Source organism: Bos indicus x Bos taurus, chromosome 8, assembly GCF_003369695.1.
Source record: "Bos indicus x Bos taurus breed Angus x Brahman F1 hybrid chromosome 8, Bos_hybrid_MaternalHap_v2.0, whole genome shotgun sequence".
Classification (NCBI taxonomy): Eukaryota; Metazoa; Chordata; class Mammalia; order Artiodactyla; family Bovidae; genus Bos; species Bos indicus x Bos taurus.
Window position 1 is genome coordinate 83,793,641 of NC_040083.1, and position 14,783 is coordinate 83,808,423.

A 14,783-nucleotide genomic window follows, 5' to 3' on the forward strand; every position below is an offset into this window, starting at 1 on the left:
CTCCTGAACTCTGCTCTGCTCTAAATGATTTAAATTTGATTCAATATGGCGGCGCCCAGGTACTCACTCAGGCCTGTGGGCGGCCATGTTGAAATGAGGTAGACTTGTGTAGTAAAGAGCTGGTAAGTCACTTCAGTCGTGTCCGACTCTGTGCGACCCCATAGACGGCAGCCCACCAGGCTCCCCCGTCCCTGGGATTCTCCAGGCAAGAACACTAGAGGGGTTGACATTTCCTTCTCCAATGCATGAAAGTGAAAAGGGAAAGTGAAGTTGCTCAGTCATGTCTGACTCTTAGTGACCCCATAGACTGCAGCCTACCAGGCTCCTCTGTCCATGGGATTTTCCAGGCAAGAGTACTGGAGTGGGTTGCCATTGCCTTCTCGGTAGTAAAGAGCTGTCAGGAGGAAAGGGGGAACCGAGGGATGTATCCTGGAATTAAGCCAGGAACAACCAGAGCTGATCACCCAAAGCAGCCCCAGGCATCTTCCCTATTCCTGTGGATTTGAAGCACCTCAAACAATAATATCTAAGCAGCAATTATTAAGCACTCCATCCCCAAGTAGCAGAATAAATATTCTACCAAGCATCTAGGGAGCATTTACCAAGGGATACCATAATTTGTGGGCTTCCCTGGTGGTGTCAGTGGTAAAGAACCCGCCTGCCAATGCAGGAGACACAATGAGATATGGGTTTGAAAAGAACATGAGAGACCTGTAACCAAATTGGCTTTGGACTTGAACAGCAATAATGGAACCTAGAAGATAAAAGAGCAATACATTAAAAATTTGTGGGAAAATTGTTTCCAACTTGGAACTGTTATACTATACAAAATTATTAATTACGTGTTGGTATAGAAACCAACATTTTCAGACGTGCATGGTCTCAAAGTAATTGCTCTCCTATTCATACTTTTCTTAGGAAACTACTGGAGAAAGAAATGTGAAATCAAAATAGCAGGATCCAGCAAAAAATCACAGATGTGCAGGAGTTCTAGAGAGCTTTCATTACAGATCTGAACAGCTCAGAATAAATATCTCCAAGAATATGACACTGTCAAAATCAGTGTTACTGTGAATGCATTAGGAACTCATGGGGGGAAAAAAGACCTTTGAAGGTGGTATGAAGAGGTTGGGAAAAAGTATTGTTTCAGAGCATGTTATACTAGTTTCTCCCAGATACATATCCTCACACACATATATTTTCAATAAGTAGGCAAGAAGAAAAGCAAGTCAAGAAAAGCAATACAAGCAGAGGGGCATATATATATATATATATACACACACACAAACTAGCAATAAACATATCTTTGTACAGAATGATTAGCATTCTGATCCTACTGGATTTGATTTAGGTCATACCTGAATGGTCTGGTGGTTTTCCCCATTTTCTTCAATTTAAGTCTGATTTTGCAATAAGGATTTCATGATCTGAGCCACAGTCATCTCCTGGTCTTGTTTTTGCTGACTGTATAGAGTTTCTCTGACTTTGGCTGCAAATAATATAATCAATCTGATTTCAGTGTTGGCCATCTGGTGCTGTCCATGTGTCTTCTCTTGTGCTGTTGGAAGAGGGTTTTTGCTAAGATCAGTGTGTTCTTTTGGTAAAACTCTATTAGCCTTTCCCCTGCTTCACTCTGTACTCCAAGGCCAAATTTGCCTGTTACTCCAGGTATTTCTTGACTTCCTACTTCTGCATCTCAGTCCCCTATAATGAAAAGGGCATCTTTTTTGGGGTGTTAGGTCTAGAAGGTCTTGTAGATCTTCATAGCACCGTTCAACTTCAGTTTCTTCAGCATTACAGGTCAGGGCAGAGACTTGGATTACCGTGATATTAAATGGTTTGCCTTGAAACTGAGCAGAGATCATTCTGTCATTTTTGAGATTGCATCCAAGTACTGCATTTAACAATCTTTTGCTGACAATGACGGCTACTCCATTTCTTCTAAGGGATTCCTGCCCACATTAGTAGATATAATGGTCATATGAGTTAAATTCACCCATTCCAGTCCATTTTAGTTTGCTGATTCCTAGAATGTCAAATATCACTCTTGCCATCTCCTGTTTGACCACTTCCAGTTTGCCTCGATTCATGGACCTAACCATTCCAGGTTCCTATAGAATACTTTTCTTTACAGAATCTGACCTTGCTTCTATCACCAGTCACATCCACAACTCAGTGTTATTTTTGCTTTGGCTCCGTCCCTTCATTCTTTCTGAAGTTATTTCTCCACTGATCCCCAGTAGCATATTGGGCACCTACCGACCTGGGGAGTTCATCTTTCAGTGTCCTATCTTTTTGCCTTTTCATACTGTTCATGGGGTTCTAAAGGCAAGAATACTGAAGTGGTTTGCCACTCGCTCTCCAGTGGCCCACATTTTATCACTGTAAAACCACTAGATCATACAGGTATGCCCTAAATCAAATCCCTTATGATTATACAGTGGAAGTGACAAATAGATTTAAGGGATTAGATCTGATAGACAGAATGCCTGATGAACTATGGATGGAGGTTCATGACATTGTATAGGAGACAGGGATCCAGACCATCCCCAAGAAAAAGAAATGCAAAAAAGCAAAATGGCTGTATGAGGAGGCCTTCCAAATAGCTGTGAAAAGAAGAGAAGCCAAAAGCAAAGGATAAAAGGAAAGATACAACCATTTGAATGCAGAGTTCCAAAGAATAGCAAGGAGAGATAAGAAAGCCTTCCTCAGTGATCAATGCAAAGAAATAGAAGAAAACAATAGAATGGGAAAGGCTACAGATCTATTCAAAAAAATTAGACATACCAAGGGAACATTTCACTCAAGATGGGCTCAATAAAGGACAGAAGTGGTATGGACCTAACAGAAGCAGAAGACATTAAGAAGAGGTGGCAACAATACACAGAAGAACTGTACAAAAAAACCTTCACGACAGAGATAATCATGATGGTGTGATCACCGACCTAGAGCCAGACATCCTGGAATGTGAAGTCAAGTGGGCCTTAGAAAGCATCACTATGGACCAAGCTAGTGGAGGTGATGGAATTCCAGTTGAGCTATTTCAAATCCTAAAAGATGATGCTGTTCAAGTGTTTCACTCAATATATCAGCAAATTTGGAAAACTCAGCAGTGGCCACAGGACTGGAAAAGGTCAGTTTTCATTCCAATCCCAAAGAAAGGCAATGCCAAAGAATGTTCAAACTACCACACAATTGCACTCATATCACACGCTAGTAAAGTAATGCTCAAAATTCTCCAAGCCAGGTTTCAGCAATATGTGAACCGTGAACATCCAGATGTTCAAGCTGGATTTAGAAAAGGCAGAGGAACCAGAGATCAAATTGCCAACATCCACTGGATCATGGAAAAAGCAAGAGAGTTTCAGAAAAACATCTATTTCTGCTTTATTGACTATGCCAAAGCCTTGGACTGTGTGCATCACAATAAACTGGGGAAAATTCTGAAAGAGATGGGAATACCAGACCACCTGACCTGCCTCTTGAGAAATCTGTATGCAGGTCAGGAAGGAACAGTTAGAACCGGACATGGAACAAGAGACTGGTTCCAAATCGGGAAAGCAGTACGTCAAGGCTGTATATTGTCACCCTGCTTAATTAACTTATATGCAGAGTACATCATGAGAAACACTGGGCTGGATGAAGCATAAGCTGGAATCAAGATTTCCCAGAAAAATATCAATAACCTCAGATATGCAGATGACACCACCCTTATGGCAGAAAGTGAAGAAGAACTAAAGAGCCTCTTGATGAAAGTGAAAAAGGAGAGTGAAAAAGTTGGCTTAAAGCTCAACATTCAGAAAACTAATATGGCATCTGGTCTCATCACTTCATAGCAAATAGATGGGGAAACAGTGGAAACAGTGGCTGACTTTATTTTTTGGGGTGGGGGGAGCTCCAAGTCACTGCAGATGGTGAAGCTGACTGCAACCATGAAATCAAAAGACGCTTACTCCTTGGAAGGAAAGTTATGACCAACCTAGACAACATATTAAAAAGCAGAGACATTACTTTGCCACCAAAGGTCCGTCTAGTCAAGGCTATGGTTTTTCCAGTAGTCATGTATGGATGTGAGAGTTGGACTATGAAGAAAGCTGAGTGCCAAAGAATTGATGAATTTGAACTGTGGTGTTGGAGAAGACTCTTGAGAGTCCCTTGGACTGCAAGGAGATACAACCATTCCATTCTAAAGGAGATCAGTCCTGAGTGTTCATTGGAAGGACTGATGCTGAAGCTGTTAACTTCAATACTTTGGCTGCCTGATGCGAAGAGCTAACTCATTTGAAAAGACCTTGATGCTGGGAAAGACTGAGGGCCGGAGAAGAGGATGACAGAGGATGAGACGGTTGGATGGCATCACCGACTCATTGGCTATGAGTTTGAGTAAACTCCAGGAGTTAGTGATGGACAGGGAGGCCTGGCGTGCTGCAGCCCATAGGGTCGCAGAGAGTCGGACACAAACGACTGACTGAAATGAACTGAACTGATCCTACTGGAACAGAATATATTTGTGGGTACTAGTGAAATGCTGTAGATAATTGGATCTGTTGGCCCAAGAGTGTTACATGTGTGCTTTGAGCACAGAAATCACATATATAATTTGAACATTATCGCAGCATTGTCTATAAGGTTACATTGGTTGATTTCTTTGGTTTGTTTTGAGGAAATGAGAATAAAATTTGAGAAAAGCTTAACTTTATAATGTCACAGTAAATGTAAGCCTTAAGTGCTAAGACTTAACATTAGAGTTAAAGGGAAGTGTTAGAACTGGATATGGAACAACAGACTAGTTCCAAATAGGAAAAGGAGTACGTCAAGGCTGTATATTATCACCCTGCTGATTTAACTTATATGCAGAGTACATCATGAGAAACGCTGGACTGGAAGAAACACAAGCTGGAATCAAGATTTCCGGGAGAAATATCAATAACCTCAGATATGCAAATCATACCACCCTTATGGCAGAAGCCACAGGCTTCCCTGGTGGCTTAGAGGTTAAAGCGTCTGCCTCCAATGCGGGAGACCCGGGTTCGATCCTTGGGTGGGGAACATCCCCTGGGGAAGGAACCGGTAACCCACTCCAGTATTCTTGTCTGCAGAATCCCATGGACAGAGAAGCCTGATAGGGTACAGTCCACGGGGTCGCAAAGAGTCGGACACAACTGAGCGATTCACTCACTCACTTATGGCAGAAAGTGAAGAAGAACTAAAGAGCCTCTTGATGAAAGTGAAGAAGGAGAGTGAAAAAGTTGGCTTAAAGCTCAACATTCAGAAACTAATATGGCATCTGGTCCCATCACTTCATGGAAAATAGATGGGGAAACAGTGGAAACAGAGGCTGACTTTATTTTTCTGGGCTCCAAAATCACTGCAGATGGTGACTGCAGCCATGAAATTAAAAGATGCTTGCTCCTTGGAAGGAAAGTTATGACCAACCTAGACAGCATATTAAAAAGCAGAGCCATTACTTTGCCAACAAAGGTCCATCTACTCAAGGCTATGGTTTTTCCAGTGGTCATGTATGGATGTGAGAGTTGGACTATAAAGAAAGCTGAGAGCCAAAGAACTGATGCTTTTGAACTGTGGTGTTGGAGAAGACTCTTGAGAGTCCCTTGGACTGCAAGGAGATCCAACCAGTCCATCCTAAAGGAGATCAGTCCTGGGTGTTCATTGGAGGGACTGATGTTGAAGCTGAAACTCCAATATTTTGGCCACCTGATGCGGAAAGCTGACTCATCTGAAAAGACCCTGATGCTGGGAAAGACTGAGGGCTGGAGGAGAAAGGGACGACAGAGGATGAGATGGTTGGATGGCATCACCGACACAATGGATATGGGTTTGGGTGGACTCCGGGAGTTGGTGATGGACAGGGAGGCCTGGTGTGCTGTGGTTCATGGGGTCGCAAATAGTTGGACACAACTGAACTGAACTGAACTGAACTGAAAGGGAAGTGTAGCTTCAGCGGCAAGACAAGAAGTACCTAGGGATGAGGACAATAGGGAAAGGAAATAATGACCAATACAGATTCAACTAATAGGTGCTTAATAGGATAAGACCCTGATGTTCTTCACAATTGCTTATTAAGCACCAACTATGTGCCATGAACTCCTTAGTGCCAAATTCAGACTTAAATTGAAGAAAGTAGGGAAAACCACTAGACCATTCAGGTACGACCTAAATCAAATCCCTTATGATTATACAGTGGAAGTGAGAAATAGATTTAAGGGCCAAGATCTGATAGGTAGAGTGCCTGATGAACTATGGAATGAGGTTCATTCCATAGAACACTTTTTTCACTCTCCACTTTCACTTTCATTAAGAGGCTTTTTAGTTCCTCTTCACTTTCTGCCATAAGGGTGGTGTCATCTGCATATCTGAGGTTATTGATATTTCTCCCGGCAATCTTGATTCCAGCTTGTGTTTTTTCCAGTCCAGCGTTTCTCATGATATACTCTGCATATAAGTTAAATAAAAGGGTGACAATATACAGCCTTGACGAACTCCTTTTCCTATTTGGAACCAGTCTGCTGTTCCATGTCCAGTTCTAACTGGACATGGAGACAGGGATCAAGACCATTCCCATGGAAAAGAAATGCAAAAAAGCAAAATGGCTGTCTGGGGAGACCTTACAAATAGCTGTGAAAAGAAGAGAAGCGAAAAGCAAAGGAGAAAAAGAAAGATATAAACATCTGAATGCAGAGTTTCAAAGAATAGCAAGAAGAGATAAGAAAGCCTTCTTCAGCGATCAATGCAAAGAAATAGAGGAAAACAACAGAATGGGAAAGACTAGGGATCTCTTCAAGAAAATCAAAGATACCAAAGGAACATTTCATGCAAAGATGGGCTCGATAAAGGACAGAAATAGTATGGACCTAACAGAAGCAAAAGATATCAAGAAGAGATGGCAAGAATACACAGAAGAACAGTACAAAAAAGATCTTCATGACCCAGATCATCACCATGGTGTGATCACTGACCTAGAGCCAGACATCCTGGAATGTGAAGTCAAGTGGGCCTTAGAAAGCATCACTACGAATAAAGCTAGTGGAGGTGATGGAATTCCAGTTGAGCTATTCCAAATCCTGAAAGATGATGCTGTGAAAGTGCTGCACTCAATACGCCAGCAAATTTGGAAAACTCAGCAGTGGCCACAGGACTGGAAAAGGTCAGTTTTCATTCCAATCCCAAAGAAAGGCAATGCCAAAGAATGATCAAACTACCGCACAATTGCACGCATTTCACACACTAGTAAAGTAATGCTCAAAATTCTCCAAGCCAGGCTTCAGTAATATGTGAACCATGAACTTCCTGATGTTCAAGCTGGTTTCAGAAAAGACAGAGGAACCAGAGATCAAATTGCCAACGTCTGCTGGATCATGGGAAAAGCAAGAGAGTTCCAGAAAAACATCTATTTCTGCTTTATTGACTCTGCCAAAGCCTTTGACTGTGTGGATCACAATAAACTGTGGAAAATTCTGAAAGAGATGGGAATACCAGACCACCTGATCTGCCTCTTGAGAAATGTGTATGGAGGTCAGGAAGCAACAGTTAGAACTGGACATGGAACAACAGACTGGTTCCAAATAGGAAAAGGAGTTCATCAAGGCTGTATATTGTCACCCTGTTTATTTAACTTATATGCAGAGTACATCATGAGAAACGCTGGACTGGAAGAAACACAAGCTGGAATCAAGACTGCCGGGAGAAATATCAATAACCTCAGATATGCAGATGACACCACCCTTATGGCAGAAAGTGAAGAGGAACTAAAAAGCCTCTTGAAAGTGAAAGTGGAGAGTGAAAAAGTTGGCTTAAAGCTCAACATTCAGAAAACGAAGATCATGGCATCCAGTCCCATCACTTCATGGGAAATAGATGGGGAAACAGTGTCAGACTTTATTTTTCTGGGCTCCAAAATCACTACAGATGGTGACTGCAGCCATAAAATTAAAAGACGCTTACTCCTTGGAAGGAAAGTTATGACCAACCTAGATAGCATATTCAAAAGCAGAGACATTACTTTACCAACAAAGGTCCGTCTAGTCAAGGCTATGGTTTTTCCTGTGGTCATGTATGGATGTGAGAGTTGGACTGTGAAGAAGGCTGAGCGCCGAAGAATTGATGCTTTTGAACTGTGGTGTTGGAGAAGACTCTTGAGAGTCTCTTGGACTGCAAGGAGATCCAACCAGTCCATTCTGAAGGAGATCAGCCCTGGGATTTCTTTGGAAGGAATGATGCTAAAGCTGAAACTCCAGTACTTTGGCCACCTTGTGCAAAGAGTTGACTCATTGGAAAAGACTCTGATGCTGGGAGGCATTGGGGGCAGGAGGAGAAGGGGACGACAGGATGGGATGGCTGGATGGCATCATTGACTCGATGGACGTGAGTCTGAGTGATCTCTGGGAGTTGGTGATGGACAGGGAGGCCTGGCGTGCTGCGATTCATGGGGTCGCAAAGAGTCGGACACGACTGAGCGACTGATCTGATCTGATCTGATGTGCCACGTCTAGACAAGCAATCAGAGTAGAACAACTCATTGTGGGCTATAGAGCTTGGTTTCTGTCTGATTTTATATGTCCTGTTGAATTAATTTTATCTCCCTTCTTCTTTCAGATGAAGAATTTAGACTTGAAACTACAAAAATTGAAATTTCTGAAGAATGTTTCTTCCTTTTTGAGATGTTAGATCAGTGTGTACATATCCATTTCAAACTCCCTAAATATCCTTCCTCCCATCCTTCTCCCAGGCAACTGTAAGTTTATTTTCTAAATCTGTGGTTCTGATTCCGTTTTGTAAGTTTATTTGTATCATTTCTTTTTCCATTCCACATATAAGGGGTGTCACATGTGTCTTTTTTATTAATTTATTTTAATTGGAGGAGTCATATGACAGTTCTACTTTTCTGACTTACCTCACCTGACACCTGCATTTAGAATATAGGAAAATAAATGAGCATTCAAGATTGCACTCAGGACTATGGAAAAAAGAAGAGAAGGGAATAGAATGGAGAGAGTAAAAGTGAGCATTTGCTTTACACAGAGTGGCCATGAAGGCCCAGATGGGTGGGTGCCATCTGGGCAGAGGCTGGAAGAGATCAGCAAAGCAGAGGTGCCAGAAATAGGAACAAAGACTAAATATATGTTGATTATAAATCACAATATCACGAGACCCAAGTGACAAAATGGTGGTCAGTTCTTTGGGTTTTCTTTTTGTGTTGTACATCCTGCACTTAGAACTGAAGAGGCCAACAACCCAGGGATGCCAAAGAGTGCAGACAGACAAACACACACACACACACACACACACACACACACACACACACACAAGCTCTAGCCAAAGGACCAGAAAAGAGAAAACCTAGCAAGACAGAGAACTTTTAGAGAATAACCTCTCTATTCCAGCAAAAAACCGTAAAATACCATTACTAGGGGCTTCCCTGGTGGTTCAGATGGTAAGGGGTCTGCCTGCAATGCAGGAGACCCAGGTTCGATCCCTGGGTCAGGAAGACCCCCTGGAGAAGGAAATGGCAACCCACTCCAGTACTCTTGTCTGCAAAATCCCATGGGTGGAGGAGCCTGGTAGGCTACAGACCGTGGGGTTGCAAAGAGTCGGACTCGACTGAGCGACTTCACTTTCACTTTCACCATGACTATGGCTGCATCCCACCACACCAGCAAAGTCCAGACCTCTACCCTCAAATCACTTTGTTATAACAAAGTATTCCCAATCATCCCCTTTCCTGACTTACGAGGATGGTGTCAGAGAAGGCTGAGTAGGGTTAGGGTTTACTTCTTTCAACTCCTTGGTAAAATTTATTCTTTTTTTCATTCTTCATTTTTATTGGAATATAGTTGCTTGACGATGTTGTGTTAGTTTCTACTGTATAAATCAGCTATACATATGCATATATTTCCTCGTTTTGGGATTTCCTTCCCTTCTAAGTTACCACAGAGCATTGTATAGAGTTCCTTGTGCTATATAGGTTTCCACTAGTCATCTATTTTATACATAAATTTATTCTTAAACATTTTATTGGTTTTGATACTATTATAAATATGGTCATTTTCTTTATTTCTTTTTCATATAATTCATCATCAGCTTATAGAAATGCTAGCAATTTGTGTATGATAATTTTGTATCCTGTAACTTTACGGAAGTCATTGATTGGATCTAGTAGTGACTGGGTGGAGTCCTTAGGATTTTCTTGTCGGAAATTCTAACATTTGTTTAAACTTGGTCTTGGTATCAGTGATTCTTTTGTCATGAGTTGTGATTTTCTTAGTTCTTAGAATAAAGATTTTCTGTTGTTAGGAGGCTTAGGTTCCTATCTAAGTCTTTTATTTTCGCAGGCAGGTATCCTGTTCTGTTTAGTGTACAGGTCTTAACCTCCTTTTTTAGATAGTGGTTCCCCTGACAGTTTAAATTTTAGCAGCTTTGTGGTGTCATTTCGGTCAGCTTTTGGAAAAGGAAATGGCAACCCACTCCAGTACCCTTGCCTAGAAAATTCCATGGATAGAGGAGCCTGGTGGGCTACAGTCCATGGGATCGCAAAGAGTTGGACACGACTGAGCAACTTCACTTTCGGTCTGCTTTAACTGGTGCCACTGGGGCTCTCTGCTAGTGCTGCCTGAGGGGATAAAATGAGTCTTCCTAGGTTGGGATGCTGAGTCTCTCTCTGGGATGAGAGGTCTTTGGCCTCAAGGAACTAAGAAGTTTCTCTGTTCTAGAGCTGCCTTATCTTTGCGCTACAGGCCACATGCTTATTACAGTGAGACATTCCTCTCCCCCCAAACCCTGGCCCTCTCTCCCCTCCCACACACACTAGTTACCCTAGTCACCCTGGTGTCTCTGGCAAAAGATGGGTTACTCAGGCCAATCAGAACAAGAGGCTGCCTTGTCTGGGTGCTTATGGTAGGATGCCCTCTACTGGTCACCCCTTGTAATACCTGGTTTCTGGGAGGAAGTGGGGCTTGTTGTTTACTGCTTAATGTTCCAGAACTCCTTTGTTGATGGTGTTGGGTTTGTGTCATACACAGGAAGTCCCCTACATACAAATGATTTTCGTTCAGAGAGCTTGTTCATATGACCAGTTTGTTTTAAAGTGAACGAAGTTAGACTGGGTACCTAACTAACACAGTAGACTATATAGTACCATACCATAAAAAGTTTATAATACTTTTCACACAAATAATTTGGCTGGCATACAGGATCTGTCAACTCATGAAGGGTTACTGACTGGAAGGAGAGGAGGTGGGAAATGGTAGAGCTGAAGGATTGTCAGCAACAGGAGATGGAGGGCAAGCTGCAGTTTCACTCACAGCTGATGTTGCTGGCACAGGTTCTGGTTCCTTGCAGGATTCAATTTTATCTACCTTCTTGAAAAAATGATGCAGTGATGTCTGGGTGATAGCTCTTTTTTCCTCATCATAGATGGCAAGGTAGCATAGGTTGCATTCTGAATGGCTGCTGCAAATTTCAGGTTCCATCCTATGTACCTGTGTCTCAAAAACTAACTGCCTCCTCAAGGAATTAGTAAGCTCCTCATGTTGCACAACAGTACTGTCAAGTACAGAAAAGCACAACCACTCATAGAGCATGTGTGCAAGGGACAATGTACGCCAGACACATGAACTAGCATGGTTGGACATGCAAATATGTGTCACATCTCTGAAAGTTTACAACTTGAAGGTTTGTATGTAGGGGACTTATCATAGTTTGAGGGACTTCTGTTTGATCTGTAAGAGGAACCGACTACTTGACTCTCTTCTATGGCTAGGTTGGATCACCATCTTCTGTTCAGTGGGGAAATTAAATCCTACCACTTAGGTTGTCTTTCCAGTCATGAGGTTCCAAATCAATTCACCTCCCTCTTAACATTTTTGAGAGTTTTCCTTTGGTTGCCTCCTTCAGTTCAGTTCAGTTCGGTTCAGTCACTCAGTTGTCCGACTCTTCGTGACCCCATGAATTGCAGCACGCCAGGCCTCCCTGTCCATCACCAACTCCTGGAGTTCACTCACACTCTTGTCCATCGAGTCGGTGATGCCATCCAGCCATCTCATCCTCTGTCATCCCCTTCTCCTCCTGCCCCCAGTCCCTCCCAGCATCAGGGTCTTTTCTAATGAGTCAATTCTTCGCATCAGGTGGCCAAAGTATTGGAGTTTCAGCTTCAGCATCAGTCCTTCCAATGAACACCCAGGACTGATCTCCTTTAGAATGGACTGGTTGGATCTCCTTGCAGTCCAAGGGACTCTCAAGAGTCTTCTCCAACACAACAGTTCAAAAGCATCAATTCTTTGGCGCTCAGCTTAGTTATTTCCATAGTTTATAGAGGAGCAAAAACAAACAAACAAAACAGGTCTATGCACTCTTGTACGGACCCGAAGTCTATGTTTAACTTTTAAGAAACTGATATTTTCCCAATTAATAGTATCATTTTATATTCCCAACGACAGTGTATGAGGTCTAGTTTCTTTCACATCCTTGCCAACACACGATATTGTCAGACTTTTAACTTTTAGTCATTCTAGTGGGTATGTAATGATTGCCATTATAGCTTTAATTTCCAATTACCTGATGACTAATGATGCTGAACAATATTCATATGCTTATTTGCCATTTGTATCACTTCTACAGTGAAATGTCTATTCATCTTTAGCCAAATTAAAAAAAAAAAACTGGGCAGTTTGTCTTACCATTGTTTAAGAGATCCTTATATATTCCAGGTTCAAGTCCTTTTCAGATACATTTTGCAAATATTCTCTTAGTCTGTGGTTTGCTTTTTATTATCTATAAAATATCTTTTGGAGAAATGAAGTCTTTAGTTTTCTAAGTCCTACTTACTCACATTTTCCTTTATAGTTTGTGCTTTTTGTAACCTATTTAAGAAAACTTTTGCCTTGCTCTAATAAATTATCACCAACTTAGGTTAAAACAACACAAACTTATTTCATATAAGTTGGTAGGTCAGAAGTCTGGTGGACTTCGATGACTTCTTTGCCTTGAGCCTCACAAAGCCAAAGTGAAGGTGTTGACTGTCTAGGCTCTTATCAGGGCCTTCTGGGAAGATCTATTTCTAAGGTTGGTCAGGCTACTGTTAGATTCTAGTTCCTTTCTGCTGCAGGACTGAGGTCTCTGATTCCTTGCTATCATCTGGGGCTGACCTTAGCTCCTAGAGGCCCTTCTCCAGTTCTTGCACACCAACCCCGACATCATTGAGCCAGCAACAGAATAGCAAATTCCCGTATTTGGATTTTTAATTGGAGGATAATTGCTTAACAACATTGTGTTGGTTTCTGCTGTACAACATGAATCAGCCATAAGCATACATATATTCCCTCTTTTGAGCTTCCCTCCCACCCACCCCCACCCCAGCTCAGCATCAGGCCGAGCTCCCTGTTATACAGCAGCTTCCCATTAGCTATCTATTTTAAACATGGTAATGTATATACTTCAATGCTACTCTCTCAATTTGTCCCATCTTCCCCTGCTATGTCCACAAGTCAGTTCTTTACGTCTGTCTCTATTCCTGCCCTGGAAATAGGTTCTTCAGTACCATTTTTCTAGATTCCATATATATGCCTTGTTAGTTGCTCAGTTGGGTCTGACTCTTTGTGACTCCATAGACTGTAGCTTGCCAGGCTCCTCTGTCCATGGAATTCTCCAGGCAAGAATACTGGAGAGGGTAGCCATTCCTTTCTTCAGGGGATCTTCCCAACCCAGGAATCAAATCTGGGTCTCCTGCATAGCAGACGGATTCTTTACCGTCTGACCCACCAGGGAAGCCCCCAATATGCTTAAATGTACATTTGTCTTTCTCTTTCTTCACTTGTCATGTTTGGAATTTATTACCTCCCCTTCTGTCAATTTCTCTTGCCTCCAGAGAGAAAGTTCTATGCTTTTAAAAGCTGTGATTAGACTGGGCCCACTCAGATAAACCAGAATAATCTCTTTAAAGTCTATAGCCTTAATCACACCTGTAAAGATGTGACCCTGGGTATTTAATATACTTACAGGTTCCAGAGATTAAGGTGAGGACATCCTTGGGAGACCATTTTACTTACCATACAAAGTCACTAAGGTTTTCTTCTAGTTTTATAATTTAGCTTTACTTCTGTTATACATTGTGATAAAATATATTTTGCCATATTTTATATTTGTTGTATTTATATATTTTGACTTACGAGTCCTTTTGTAAATGGAGAGGTATAGAACAAGGTTCTGTGTATGTGTGTCTATTACAATCCACTTGTTACAGCACCATTTTGGAGAAAACATTATCCCTTTCCCATTGATGTCCATGGCATCATTAAAAAAAAATTAATTGAAAATATATAGATCTATTTCTGGATTCTCTATTCTGCCCTAATGCTCTATTTCTTATCTTTCTGCCAATTCCAGTCTTAATTACATAGTTTCATAAATCCTATAATCAGATTGTTTAAATCCTCCAAGTTTGTATTTCTCTTTGAAAATTTGGGTCTTAAATCCTCTGTATTTCCATATAAAATTTAAAACCAGCTAGTTAAGGTTATAAAAAAATCCTGCTGGGATTTTGATCAGTATTACATCAAATCTTTAGATTAACTTGGGATAACTGTCAGCTTATTATTATCTTCGGATCTATGAAAATTATAAACTTGAGTTGTTTTCTTGAAATTCAAATGTTGACATTCTAATGCCCATGTGATTGCATTTATATTATAAAGTTAATTAAGGTCACAGGTGCCAACTAGCTTTAGTCGTGTCCGACTCTTTGCAACCCTATGGATTGTAGCCCGCCAGGC